Below are 15,888 nucleotides of genomic sequence, written 5' to 3' on the forward strand. Positions count from 1 at the left end.
TTCTTTGTTGTTTTTTTTTTGTCTGCGAAAGCATCGATTACTTTTCTTATTTTTTTTTCTCTGAGTGTAAAGCGTTCCTGACTCATAGTACTGCGTAAATAGGTTTTTATAATTTTCTGTTTAGAAGACGATCTCTCTGTCTTTGCTATGTGACATCGACGGTAAGGGTCATGAAATAAGCAGTGCATACAGCAGAATAACTGAAAGTCAATGACCTATTTTGTTTCACAATGAGATCAGCAAGTTCTTTCACATAATTCATATCCTTCATGTTGTGACTGATAATATTTGTGTCGGAAATAGACATTTGGAAAAGTTTATGCAATTTTTTAAGGTTCGTTACGGAGCTCAGCGCCTGGAGAACTTGACAAAAAAAGTCATATAAGATTCTATGTGTCTACGATTGCTTTCATATATTTAAAACGATTGTCCTGTTGTGAGCAAATTGTTTCTATCATCGCGTAAAATATCGATACTTTGAACTTTGAACACTCTCAGTTGGTATGTCTTTTGTCCTTTGAAATTGTCAAAGTGCTTCCTAATCTTTTGATTATTTTGGCAGGAAATCCCCCACTTGGCACATATTTTCATCACTTCAACAAGTGATTCAAATGATCCCCGAGCTCAGTCATTTCTAACAGAGATTTGCATAAGCCTACTGTCCAGCCATTTCACTGGCCGCCACTACTGTCCCCGTGTGCAGGGGCTTAAGAGATCATAGACAGCCATCAATATAAACCGATTCTGCTTGCAATGACTTGAAAGTGATATTCCACTGCTCCAAGACTTTACATTTAACAGTCAATAATAACATGAAATTGAAACATTCATTTTTCCCCTTAAGGCCAATAGCCTCGCTTCTTTCATTTGGCTTACCTCGTGTTAATATTACCTAAGAAAACTTTCAAAACATCACAAACTTATTTTTAAGAGTATACAGCTTCTTATCTTCTTGCCCATCTTGTTGGATTATTAAGCGTTCTGAGAGTTTGGCTCGGCTTATTCTTCATGGATTTTAACTTATGCCATTGCAGAATGTAATTACCAAAAAATTATAGACATTGCGAACAGGGCTATTTCCTTACCTTTTACAGCATCTTTAAAAACAAAATTTAAATTACGACTGGCACAATGTACGCAATACGAATGAGGCACTGGGTACGCAGAGGGTACCTGATGGTGGTATAGTTTCTTCATTAATTATGAGAAAATTCAAATTTTCAAAAGAAAGCAGTGAAGAAGAACTTGGGAAAAACCGAAGTGCTAAATAAAACCCCACTTAAAAGGAACTCTGTTTAGCTTTTTTTGTCTTGAAACAAGTTTTAAAACGAAGGTTAAACGTCGTAATCACGAAACATTTCATACCTTCTCCCGCCTTCTCTACAACACACACACACACATACATGTCCTTGGCTGCTTGAAGCTGTGAGGAGAGTATCGGCAAAGCTATGCCTCTAATTCGTTGGTGATCATGTCTACTTTCATTCAGGGAGTTTGAAGGTGTTCAAATCACAGCTAATGTTGCTTTGTAATTTTGACTGAAAGTGTTGTTCATATGATGGGGTTCAGGGGCGTGGGAATTGGTGTGCTCGATGATGTGGGTTGCCTTGTACAATGTCTCGAACTGCCGGATTCGGATGCTGCAGGATTGCGTTCCAGAATGACGTGAATGCTCTGCTGAGCGTCTCGACGACAAGAGGCATCTCGAGGTCTTCGTGTAGTTGGGTGGTGGATGTTTGCCACTCGTGTCCGCTGATAATCTTAAGAGCGCCCTTTTTTGGAGCACTAGGAGTCTCTGATGTGGGTCTTAGCACAGTGCTGCCACGCAGGACTCGCGTATGTCACGACCAGCAGCATCGCCGTTCAATAGAGGTGCAGCTTCATTTCCAGTGGAAGGTCTGGAGACTTGAGCAGTGCGTAGAGCGCACCTATGTACCCGTTCCCTTTGTTGATCTTCATTGTGATGTGGTCTATGAAGCGCAGACCACTGTCCAGTACCATTCCCAGGTAGGTTGCGGCGTTCTTGTATGGAATGACCTGTCTTTGTAGGTACAAGTTTCGCTTCGGGTGGCTTACATCGCCTGGTGAAAATTATGGCGGCACTCTTGTCTGGGTTGACGTGCATTCTCCACAGCCATACCCATTCGCTGTATGCATCTAGTTGGTCCTGAATGCGATTGTAGCATGTTTGAATGAGTCTTCCGTCTGTGAAGTATGCCGTATCGTCCGCAAGGGTTGCAGGAAAGCAACCAAATACGGTTGAAACGTCTTGGATGTATAGAGCGTACAATATTGGTCCCAGCGCTGAGCTCTGGGGCACACTGATAAGTAATGGAAATCCATATTCTTCGGGCGTTTCAGGGCCACGGCCTAGCTGCCCCAGCCTATTTACACCCCTGATTGTTGTCGCTGATCATGTTGATAATTGTCACAAGAAAGGGACACTTTGGCGTTCCGTTTTACGTTCCAAGAAAGTTGGGACAGAGACTAAAAAAGGAGACTGTCCCGGCTAATACGGAACGGGACGTCTGGTCACCTTACTCCCAGATGGAACATTTTGAATTAGGTAAATAACGTAAAAAAGACAAAAACCTCTATTTCAGTTTAGTAGTATGATCTTAAAATTCAACGGAACGTACACTAATCTCTTGCCGGCAATCATTACATTTTACGTAATAAGCCTAACAATCTTAAATTTACTTATATATGTGTTTGGTGGGGGAGATGGTGTATTGTATTTTGTCTGTAGTGAAATAAAATAATATTCCAATACAAAACTGCAGAAGGGGCAAATTTCACAAAATCTCTTATCAGTTATCTCTCTGTGCTAATTTATATTATTACCATTTCACATAACTTATTTTTTCGAACTTTAATTGTGATGCAACAATAAAAATGGCTAACGAACTCATGATGTGGGACAGTCATAAACATTCACGCCGTTCTCGGAATTTAAACTCAATACCTTTCTTCCATGTGCTTACTGTTTTCAAAATACTGAAAAAATATTTTTGCTACGAAAATGGAGCAAAATAATTACAATTACTTATTTTTTATGAAAGTTAAGTCCAAAGGGGGTTTTATGACCACCATAACACCCTTTTCCAGTTGGTTTTTGTTTACTTAGCATCTCTCTTAATCTGCTTAATTGCAACCGTCAGGACTGATCTACTATAACGTTAGATGAAAATGATGTTTAAATTTTCAAGTGTAACTTCATAGAGGATTCAGGTATTTGCAAACGCGAATTCAGATTAATTAAATTTTCGTGCTAAGTTATCGATTCCGTGAATAGCTAAATTCCTTCGTCTGTATTGAAACAGCACTGCAATCTATGCACTTGGGTGCGCGCGTGTGTGTGTGGGTGGGGGAGGGTGATTTGAGATGCTTTAAAGATTACCCTTCAACAATTGCTACCCTAACTGGCGATGTCACAGCACGTCACTCACTGTTCGTGAGTAATTCCCTCAGTCTTGCTCTGATGCTTACTGGCATTGAGGCGCAGTCAGTGGCGCCAACTTGCATGGGCCTATGGGGCCAGAGCCCACCCAATAATATGTCTGTTACTGTATTTTATTTTAGAAATAAGGCTCCCGCGCTTAACTCACAACTTAATTACTGATTGAGTGTTATTAAAATATTTCATTATAAAATTATAATTACATCTCCAACATGATACTTTTCAGTGTTCTATATTATTTACACTATCCATGGTCACGTCGTTATTAGGAAAGCAAAGGGATGAGGCAAACAAGCACAAAAAATACAAAATAGGTGCTAAAAGTGATAAACATCCATACATTTTCAACATTTTCTCGGATTAGACACTCGAGAAGCGGGGAGCAACATCCCACCGTGATCGCCAGATCTCTCCGTCTGGACTTCCTTTGAGGGTACCTCAATAGCAAGGTTTACATGAGAAACCTGAACAGTTGCCGATCTGAAAGAAGCGATCAGGGTCGTTAAAGGTCCAGGAAGCCATTCATTCTTATGGGATCTATTCTATTGGGTTCCCCAACAGGACCGGAACTATTTTTCTCGCACAAGCTAAATTCAGTCCAAGTTGCGTATTGTTCCAATTTCAAAACGGAACTTGAACCGGACCAAATTGGAAAACTTTACAGATAAAGAAGTTTTTTTACGATCCGGAACTCATTTACGCTTGTTGATTTTCTCTCCTGGACGGAAATTGAATTTATTTAAAATTCTTAGACCTTTAACAACCCTGGAAGCGATTCGTTCCAATATTAACGACATGCCCTCAGCAAGGAATCAGCTAGCTCTGCAGTGTTTCACTGACAGACTCACCGCATAGATGGTCATCATTTGGAGGATGTCATTTTTCGAACCTAAATGTTATTCGGTGACAACTCCTCTTTCACTTTGATAAATGATACAGATATCTGTATTCAAGGATAGAATACCATACTTTGTAGAAATTCACGCAACTGAATAGTTCTTTCCTTATCTGTCGGAACCTTTTGCCGTACCCTGTATACGTATCACGCTAGCATAGAGTCGATCCTCTACAACTCTGCGACGACAAAGCCCCATATCCACAACATACTCCTTCTATTAAAGGCTTCCTTTTCCGTTTGATATCTTCACTTTGACTTCCTGACACGCTCATACGAGCACTGATTCTTTTTAACAAATGTAACGAAGTTGCTTTTAACTCGAGGCATAGTGATTTTCTATACTCGAGGAAAATTAAGGGGCTAGTGTAGTTACCTGAAACGGTCGGTCTCTCTCAGTTTCGCCTTCAGTATCATCCCTAGTTTTAAAGAACTAATTCTGATGAAAATTTAGATCTGTTCAGAAGTTGTCATAAAGCAGAGCCAATCCTACATTTGGACGGGTTAAAGTTACAGTGCTGTAAGTTAAAAAAAAAAAATCTGTCTCACAGCACTTTGCTGATCAACACAACAGCTGTTTCCTTTAATAATCAGGAGAGAATGATGGTTCAAATAGTGATTAAGTTAGATTTAAAGATGTCAAAAATTATTAAGTTTTATACTTGTAATTAAATATAAATATAAAGAGAATCGCATGAATAACACCAGGAAACGTCGCCTTGTAATCAAGCCGTCCAGATTCGATACTTGGTGGAGGCACATGGTTGTTCGGATCTCATTTCTTTATATTGTAGGTCCAGTTCCGATTAGCCTATCTGTAAGTAAAGTAGACTTTACGTGTAATCTCACACAGATCAATAGCATTGGAAATAAGTAATTTCTGTAGCTTCTTGCCTCTATTAGTTTTAAGTTTCAAAATATTTCTGGTAACTTCAGCACTTCCCGTGTGTTATGTTACGCAATAATACGTAATTATATACAACTATTGCTCATTACCTACTTTTTCGTACTGGTAATTATGTCTATTGAGGACACATTTGTTTCAGACTAAGGTAACAATCCTGTTTATCAGACCCCTTGCACACATGGTGGAGGCACATAGGGATTCGGGTGACACTGTTGGTCCAGTCCAGATTAGCCTCCCCCTCTTTGTGCACAAAGTGTGCAAACTCAAATCTTTGCACACGCGTGTGTATATGTGTGTGTGCCTGTGCATATAGTTTATCGGTCCCTTGTATATGATTTACACCTGACCTTCCCTAAGTTTATGGAATTATTTTATCAGTTTTAATTAGTAGCCTAATTGTGTATTCTAAAGCTATAGTTCAAGTGAAGCAAAATGATGTGCAGTAAAAATATTTATGACATATTAAATTACATTAATGCTACATTAAAAACAAAATTGCAGAAGTAATCTATATTTTAGTAGATTTAAAAAAAATATTTTTTAAAAAATGTATATGTACTGATTTAAGTAGGATTAGCGGTAGAACACTTACGAGATAATCTCGCTAAGAACGTAAAGGAATTTTCATGTCTAAATAGTTAGATGCGCCTCAAGCATGTACGTCGAGAACAAAGGCATGAACATTAGCTAAATTCTCATGACTGACTTTGAAAGACCATATCAATTTACGTATTTTATCCGCAAAATATGGATATCTGGATTTATCTTTTCCAGCTTGGCAGTGGATGTGTGAAGTGGAGATTGTTGTATGCTTTTCTTAACTTCTAACAGTATGTAATATCTGTAAACTAGTTAGAGCAAAAGCCATTCATTTGATGTTTTGATTACGTATAGGTATAGGTTTGTATGTCATAGAGTGGGATGCATAAGTATTACGAAGCAAATTGTCCATCACCATGTTTAACGTCTTTGTTTTACGCAATGAGATCGATTGAGTTGGTGTTTACGAATCACACAAATCTGGAAAGGGAAACTTTGTTGGTGAAGGGAAATTCGTGACACATTGAGGGATTTTTCCTTGCAAACGTAATATAAACTTTTCTCTCTGATGGCAGCACTGTTCAATGGATTATCGAACAATTGAAGGTCACATGCGCATAATCAAGAAGAAGTAGAAGGTGAGTTTTAGTTTTTTTTTTTGGATATTATAAGAGCGAGTATTTAAAAACAATAATGCAATTCAAACTGTGCAAGTAATTACATAACTAGTTACTTTTTCTATTTTTGGTGTGGTTAGTCTAACGTGGATGTGCTCAATGACATGTAAGAATCGGTAATGTGCATACCGGTAAACATCGCTGCAGAAAATCACCCACATTAGAATTCCAAATAGCAGATAGAAACTGTATTTGTTTTGAAAATAGAAGATTGGCACCTGAACTGGTGTTGAAGCGAATGTGTTGTATGAAGTTAAAGTTGCATTATTATTATTTTATCATAAGCTGCTGAAGTAGTAGTAGTACAAGGCTCAAGTTGTACTATTTGAAACGATGCTCCAGTGTTATTTTAATATTTGACCGATAAGTATATGGGGCATTCATGAGTCCTGCTCCATGTAAATAACAAAATGAATCAATCTGAAATTATTGTTTTAATTGCATTAAGATTTAAATGTTTGTGAATGCATATAATTTGCATATTGGTAACGGTTTCGATTGTTTTATGATTTTGTTCAAATTCTCCTAGCAGAAACACTAATTATCGTAAAAATTTGGAAATCATCGTCACACGAAATTTGAACCTTCCTTGAAGTAATGAGCACTGTTTAGATTTTAAAAAAAAGTTATTTATGTTGAAAAAAACAACTTAAAAATTACCTTAAGCAAGCATGTGTGCTTCCCGTGGACAAGGTATTCTCTGTTGACAAGCGACAATAACTATCGTAGACTAGTGAGAATGGTAACACTTTACTATACCGGAGACGGATTTCTTCAAATTTACAGGAGAAAGTACTTACGCAAATCATTTTTTGTAGTGTTGTTGATATTCGGGAATGTAGTTGTGATCCATTTTAATGCTAATGCATGTGGTTTTCTACGAAAATCTATTTCTGATGTGCTATTGCTGCTGCCGCCATTTGCTTTCTGCACGAGAGCGCAATACGCTCTCGTATTGTCCGTATATGCTAAATTGAACGAAAGGAGTGCTAATGGAACCTAATCTAACCTAGTAGGCATACCTCGTCCCTGTGATGGTTCGTGGGGCTATCATGAATTTTTGGGCTGACGTCAGTGGTTTTTGGGGCTACCTGTGGATGGTTTGTGGGAAATAAGAAACAACAGTAAGTACTCGTTAATGTAAGAAATAGACATTATTTTCGTTAGAAATTCATTATTTCACCTAAAGAAATGTTCCACAATGCAGAATAGTACCTTAGCAATGTAAAAAATTGCTAAATAAATCATTGATAGGTGTCTCCCGTATAGTAAAGTAGTACCATGAGAATGAATGTAGAAGTAAATCGGAATCTTAATAGAATGCATTTAGGGACTTTATTTTAATGTTAAGAGAACCAATTCTAATCTGCGTAACCTAACCACGAAAGCATATAGTAAAAGCTAAAACTCCGTAGTATGTGTTAACAGATGTAAATCGTACATTAAACCATGTAAAAATTACATTTGTAGTATGATGAAATCGCAATGAAACAATAGGAACTTGACTGACCTATCTCTGCACTTCATTCCTTGAAGGTAAGAGTGACGTTAGCTCTCGAAAGCTCGGAAGCCTTTCCAGAAATCACCTGGCTGATTGCCCGAGAAAACCTCTTCAATATTCGCCGCCAGGAAAGCTTCAAGAATTATTAAAGGAACTTCGGCCTGCATATTTCACCAACAAAAATTATTTGGAGTGACTGTCTTCCAGGTGGTGAAGCTAGCAAGCTTTCGAGCTAGTTTCACCAGATTTTAAACTGCACATGTACATGATGTACAACCTGGCCTACCCTTCTACGCGGGTATGTGTATTCTTTAGTTGTTGTTGTCTGCTTCTGTCCGCGTGCATTTATTTTTGTGCAGGAGACGAGTACTGTTTTTCTGCATTCCATGGAGTTGAAAAAATACCGCAAAGTTTTCTGATATGAACTGGTGCTGCTAATATTTCACATGACATAAGTATGAAGGATTATTACGTTCCTAAATGCTTTTGTTGTTAGGTTAGGCAGATTAGGTTTAGGGCTATTGACATTAAAATTACTTCTGTAAATACTTCCCATTGCCTGATCATGTAATTTATGATCTTCAGTGCTTTCTGCTATTCTTACTACCTGGTGACTAGTAGTTGCACATATTTTTAATTTAAAATAACTTCTTAGAAGTAAAGGTAACAGTAGTATAAGCCTGAGACATGTTAAACTTGTTTATTTTCAAATAAAAATCATTGCTACTTACCTCATATGCATACTGGAACATTTTTCAAGCTGGGGATCACTTTTTTTCCATGAAAAAAGCGTTCTTTTTAACATTATAATCATTTATTGGTCGTTGCTAATTTGGTGGGCAAATCTTGACTCACGTTGTCTGTCGTCAGCTGATATGCAGTATCGTCAGCTGATGTGCAGTGTTTCCAAACTTATGAACCGATAAATGCCGCACAAACTATTCACAAAAGGTTTTTAAGCGAAAATTTACGCTAGACTCTACTTTACGTCCTTATCTGCATGGTGATTGCTTCTTTGCATTCGTGGTGCGACACCCGGCATCTCTTCGGGTAAGTACCTTTTTCTTTTTACACTTTCTGTTCACGATAGCCCCACTATCCATTCACGGGGTTGAGGTATGCCTACGAGGTTAGATTAGGTTCCATTAGCACTCATTTCACCCCTAAATATGGGCTTCATCATCTAAAAAAATCCTCAGTACGTTCAATTACACATATCCGGACAACATCGGTTTTTCTCGATTCACTCCTTCAGGAAATTTTTCCTCGCTTTGGGATTTACGTTGTTGAATTCCTTATAAAATAAGCTTTCCAACGATATATGACACGTATTCCTTAGGAAAAGGACGTAAACGACAGTCTTACCTTAAATTGAAAAAAACAAAAAAAAACGCTCACACGTCATCTTGTAAAACTACAGTGTGGTTGCTACACTAACAGGGGGTTACATGATCGAACGCACGGAACATTTGATTCACGTAGTCGACGGTAATGGCGGCACGAGCTATCGTACAACGGAGATGCATGAATGACGAAAAATACCTTACTTACAGGCCAATAAGTTGCACGATTCGAAAAAACAATTTCCCCGGCTTCAGAAAGTCCTCAAGAACTCAATTCCGTAAGTACTTTCTCGTCTTTTCTCCTGTAAATTTTAAGAAATCCGTCTCCGGCTTATACTATCGTTACCGAAGTAAATTCAGCAACACTACCAATGAATATAATAAAATAAAATACAATGTTATGTTATGATTAGACGTCGGATTTTAGGTTTTTAACCTATTTTTCCTTAGCAGGTAAATAAGAAATAACAAGTTAGGCTATATCAGCGTTCCATTTAAAAATGAAACAACTGACGAAGTTTGAACCTATTTTAGGTTTATATGCCTAAATTAAACCTTTTTTTATTTTTATATCTGTTACCCTGCCCCCGTGTCAGGGCAACAGTGTTTCTTTTTCTTATTGTAATATTTATTAATATGTTAATTAATTGGGTAATCAAGTGTATAAACATATATATGTCTAATTAGTGTAAATCAATTTATTATGCATTTTTTAGGTTCGTATTATTCGATGTATAAATACCATGTAGCTCTCTGTTCTTGCTTCGTGTTCCGAACGTTCAAAAGAAAGGCGGGCAGTTTAGCTGTTATAGATTAAAAATTTTTGAAAGAAGGGCGGTTGGTAACAGACGCCAACCAAACGTATATAAACTCCCAGATGAGAGTAGGGGAGGTCGGCTGTTGGAACTGAGTCTTGGAAGGGAGAGGCTGTTTTTGCTTCGGTTAGCTAGGACCGGAGGACAGATCTCCCGAAACGGATGCTGTAAGAAATTGGATTGCCGGGCAAGCTAGTGCCTTGGTGTCCAGTTTACAGGTAAAAAGGTAGTTGTACTGGATGTTATTTTGAAGTAATTACGGTGCGCCGGGCAGCCTAGTGCCTTGTCACCGTGGAGGTTGAGAAATGTACACGTCGGGCGGCCTAGCGCCTGTTAAGACGTTTCTTGGAGTAACGCGAGTCTACCTTGTGACAAGCGTACTTCAGATGTAATTCATGAAATGTAAAGCATCCAGGTACAAACAATAGAGATTCCAACATCAAAATTAGAGTTTTGGCCCGATAATTAGAGAAATGAACGTTCGGATACGACTTGTATATACTTAAAATTTTACGTTAATTAAACTATAGAAAATATCCAAAATTTCCGTTTTTTAATTTCACACATGCTGGACAAGGTAATTTATCCCCTATAGCAATAAGGTTTCGCAAAGGTTATCCGTTGTCTCTTGTAGTTAATTATATAATTATGTTGACTTGTAGCAACCCACGTGCATTGTCGTACAAAGAAAGATACCCCTAGACAAATCTGAGCCGAGTACGAAGTGCACCGAACCTCGAGTGCGGAGGTAAAGTGTGGGTGGCCAGACGAGTAACATATCTCACAGGGGTATTTACTAGGTTTGGTGGTGAAATAATTCAATGACTGGCATGTTTGAAACATGTTTTCTGTCGATTTCCCTTCCTCCAAGTATATGATCTTTATCAAAGCATTAAACAAAACAACAAAATGTCTGATGTCACTGTCATCTGCAGGTAACAGTGACGTCAGAAAGAGGACAGTTCCCCTATACTTTTTACCCCTGCACTATAGACTCTTAATTCTAAGCCTTGCCTACTAAGATGAAGTAAACTGTCCTTGCCCTCCCCCCTCTCCCCATTCTCAGTTTGGCACCCAATCGTCTCTACTGCCTGCACAGTCCCAAGTGCAAACTTCTGATCTGTGTGGCCTTGCTCATTTTCACATCAGTTTGGTCCTTCTTGGCATTCATGCCTTGCAAAGTAATGTTTCAGCATTCAAATTTGCACTACTTACAATGTTTCTGTTGAAAGATAATTTTCAGCATATGAAATAATCCTCGCAGACAAGAGGCGGAGTTGGAGTGTGGATAACGTAAAAGGATTCATGGTGGTCACTAGTATAATTCCTGGTTTTCAAGGCAAACTTTCCAAAACTTCAAGGATACAAGCAGATGTTTTCTCTATTCCAACCTTACGAAAGGGTTTATAACAAAGTAAACGGATTGAGAAAATTTAGTTTTATTTCCATGTAGCTTTCTTTTTCTTTCTAAAAGAAAGCTAAACTGAGAGGAACTTGCCTCAGGGCATTTATAAACGTATAATTTTAATGGGATTTGGATTAGTAAAAGTTGCAATTTTTTACGTCTACGGAGAAAAAAATGGAATAGAGAAAACATCTGCTCGTACCTTATTTCATGTTTTGCCAAAATTCATGAATAATTTCCAAAGCCAATAATTCACGCATAATTTCTGGAGCCAATAATTCACGTGTAATTCCAGGAATTCCAAGTGAGTAGCCACCCTGATATTATGCATAATCTTATACATACGTAATTCATTTTTCATATCAACAAGTAACATTTTCTAACAGCACAAGTGCAGTATTATAATAATTTGTAGATAATTTTGAAAAGATATAAAGAAATGAAAATTTGTTTAGAAAATTAATATTTGGTTATTACAGTTCTTGTGAAATTTTGTTTTTAACCATTGTATTTCATCAGTATTTTCAGAAATTTTGTACCAAATTAAGTCTTTTCGCAACCTATTTCAGGATTTTTGGAACCTAATTTAAGGTTTTTAGAACCTATTTTGGAATTTTTAGAGCCTATTTTAAGAACCTAAAAGCACACTTTTTAGAACCTAAATATCCGAGGTCTAGTTATGATTCAGGTAATGACTTTTGCTGGTGAAAATAGCCTTACATGCTATTCTCACCACCTGCAGTTGCAGCCAAAATTATTAGCATCTGTAGCGTGTATTCTTTGCAGACAAATGAAGTCAAATTTTGCTACATTTTTAAAGCATCACATATGTAACACATTTTCATTAATGCTTTTCATGCATTTGTGTATGTCATCATACCCAAGGTTTTATTTTATTTTTTTCATTTGTTAGCAGACACCACAAAGTACTTCATAATTCCATGAAATCAGTTCATTATGAATATTTTTATCTAATCTCATGTCTAGAACCTTACATTTTGTGTGTGACCTACATGAAGCAATTAAACAGAAGTTGGATAACTTTTGTTGTGAGCAATGAGGCTAGGGATTTAGTGAACTTAAAAATTAAGGGATTTCGCTAATTCCGTTTTGGTCATTGCTGCTTACCCAGCTTCTGGATAAGGTAGGGGCATGAAATGAAAGGTTTGTTTTCAAGGAGAGTGCAGCCAGTCTTGTGTAATAATCAGGCCTGATTTATCTCCACCTTAACAGTCATTCCTGAGTGTTTCCCCTAAGTTTATAATTTTCCTCCTGTAATAAGAAGAATGACTTTTCCATGTACTCTAAAAGATTAGTGAAGTATTTGTATTGAGTTAACCACCACTTTCCAATAATATATAAAACAGCCAAACTTCTGCTTGCTTGAGTAGGTTAGGCAAGATAAGTTTATCTATGATGACAGAAGGGTCATTCAACACAATTTTATGCCTTGAAATCAAGGGGGTTCAGGTTCGATACCTTGTGGAGGCACATAGTGGTTCGGATCCCACTCTAAACTGTAGGTCCAGTCCCGATTAGCCTTTCTGTGCATAAAGTGGACTTAAAACAACAATTCGATCAATCAATCAACACAATTTTACAAAATAATATTTGCAGGTAGCAATGAAACTGAATTGCATCATGAATATAAGGATACTTGCAAAAACCTGAGTTTGTACGTCAACTGGCTTTGAACTTGCCAAGTTTTACCAAAATAGAAACATGAATACTTACGTGGGACTGGACGTATTTGTGCAATATGCCCCTGCTGGCGATTGAACCTGGAATCCCTTGATTACAAGGTGGTATTCTCATGAAGATTGAGAAACACTTTACTAGGGTTCCTGCCACGAAAACTGTCCAGTCAAGGTCGGAGCTTTCCCTTGCCCCTGCACACCACTGGCCCTCTAGGGTTGCCACACTTCTGCTAAGCTGTTTCGACGACACTTCGCACTTTGTACGTATGCGGTCGATGGTGTATTGTGTACGGATTATTTGGTTTTGCATTCATTATGAATGATATTGAGGATCAGCATCCTACGTGCGGTACAATAGCAGGTGGAAGTGATGGTGGTATACGTGCCAGGCGAACGGACTTTAAAAAGCAATCACTGGAAACGTTTACAAGTTTTTCAGAAATCTTGCATATAACAAAGAACAAGGAAGAACATCAACTTTGCACTACAAAAACTGATGGCGGAAGCTTGTGGGATTTCTGAAAAGTCTGTACAAAGTATTAGCAGTACTTAACTTCAGCAGATGCTTGGGGTGCGAATGTTGTCTTCGAGTCACCAACAAAGAGTTTTACAAACGGGAAAGCAAAAGCACTGAATTGGACGATTTTAACATGTGCTTTGATGTAGTAGCTTCGGTCTCTACAAAGATCAGTGGCTGCTGTCTCACTTTCACCAGAATTATTTTTAAGAATTTTTTCCCCTTTTGTTTACTCAGCCGGCCCGTTTGTCGTTTTCGGTTTACATTTTATAACATATTATAGTATTCCGTTGGCTATTTTAAAATCTTTCAAGAATGAAACACTGCCGTGGTGGCACCGTTCAATAAGCAACTGAATTTTGCTCTTGCCACTGAAGTTCACTGGTTAGATTCCGGCCTTGTGTTCTTTGTAAGTGTCCATTCCCATTCATCATTGTTATCCATTCATTCATCCTCATCCTCAAAGATGACAGAAAACCGGTGCTAAATAACGCAAGTACACAAAAATTATGATAGAATTCACTTTAAATGGCACATTTTGATGGAAACCTACTAAGAGTTGATTAATATTGACATCCGTACAGGTTTGTTTCGTGTTGTCTTTATTTTCAACATCGCACCCCCTTAATTTGATTCTGCATTCCCCCCAGCAGCCCTAGATGATTAATCCTGGCACCGCCACTGTTATAGAGAGAGAGAGTGATCATTCTTACTGTGGACGAAGTGGACTTATGGGAAATATTTTGTTCCCGAGTAAGTAAATATAGCCGGGAACACATCACAGGCAGCGCTCAATTGAGTGTAAGATCGATGCGCAGCAAAATTTGTTCAAATAAAACATAAAATACAGTTGACATGTCACTCTAGAGATGCTGTATGTGTTCTTAATATTAATTTCAATGTTTTATTACAAACTTTCTCGCTGATCAAATAGAACACAAGTTAGCCAGCGACAATATTTTACATTACATAACCTGAAAATTTTTTCGAATCTTTGAACATTTTACTTTTTTACTTCACATCCTTATACATTTTGTGTATAAAATATATACTGTAAGCATCTATGAACCTTAAGATGCTTCACTATTTTTCCCAACCCTCTTGTGTCACTGCTTCCATTATTTTTTACAGTTTGAAGTAAGAAAAAATAATTTCCTCATGGGTCATTCTATGGCAAATCACCGAAATGGTAGTCGCCACTACGTCTCCAATTTTAATAAAATTTTGCACAAATGTATGTCTGAGGGTATTATGGAAAACTGTAAAAGTATTTATGTCTACGGTCATTAGTTTGGGCTACAGGACTGATTAAAGTTAACGTCTCAGTGTGTAATGACGTGGTAACGTACAGCGCGAAGGTACAAGATAAGTGCTTGTAGCGTAACGAAAAGAAATGACATATGATTTCTAGTTGTTGTATTATGTAAAGGAAATATATACAATGAAAAAAGTTAAGTTTGGTGACAACTATATTAATTTGTGGTTGTCTTTTTCATAACCAAAAAAGCAACTTCCCACACATATATGTGGAAATCTATGTCATATTTTAAAGTGGAAGGAAATAAAGTGCAATCTTCATAGTTCTCACAAGAACAGTTCCCAAGGTGTGGGGTCTCCACACTAAAAAGGAAGACTGCAATATATTTCCTTCTTGCTTAAAAAGTGTGTCATGTATGTTAAAAATATGAAAACGCTAAAAAAAAGCACTCTTTTTGGGTGCAAAGTTCCATACGAGGGAAAGATATCAAGAAGAAATGAGTGGCAGTAAAATATTGTACTATTCCAACATGTTCCTCAGGAGAAATTTTATGATTGCACTCTGAACCATTTTCATAGAATACCGAATTATGTGTACTGCCGTTCTGCTAATATCTGCTTTCACATATAATGCGTAATTGAGTTTTCCTTTCAAATATTTCAGGTTGCTGTACCACAACCCATGCACTCACACCTGTAAAAGAGTATATTCCAAAACAAAAAAGTTAATGCAAATTGTGAAACATTTGTGCATTTTGATACTCATTTGTTTCATGTGAATTTCAGGACACTTTTGTTTTCTCGCCAAATCTATTGTGTGCTATCAGGCTGGCTTCTGGTGGTGTACCGTAATATTTTGGTGAGAGCTGTGGTG

At 37.5% G+C, this 15,888-nt stretch overlaps 1 protein-coding gene across 2 annotated transcripts in view; it reads left to right on the plus strand.

Moving 5' to 3' along the window:
* The first annotated feature begins 6,374 nt into the window (after nucleotides 1-6,374).
* Naxd (NAD(P)HX dehydratase) overlaps nucleotides 6,375-15,888 on the plus strand; it is a 46,335-nt gene continuing 36,821 nt past the window's right edge. Inside the window, exon 1 of one of the 2 annotated variants that reach the window (XM_083119784.1) lies at nucleotides 6,375-6,440. The gene's annotated coding sequence lies outside the window, so the exon portion shown is untranslated. Of the gene's footprint in view, nucleotides 6,441-6,503; nucleotides 6,596-15,888 lie in introns of those variants that run through there. The other variant, XM_083119785.1, reaches the window with a different exon arrangement.

The sequence above is a fragment of the Lepisma saccharinum genome, chromosome 3 (assembly GCF_977018435.1).
Source record: "Lepisma saccharinum chromosome 3, izLepSacc3.1, whole genome shotgun sequence".
Lineage (NCBI taxonomy): Eukaryota > Metazoa > Arthropoda > Insecta > Zygentoma > Lepismatidae > Lepisma > Lepisma saccharinum.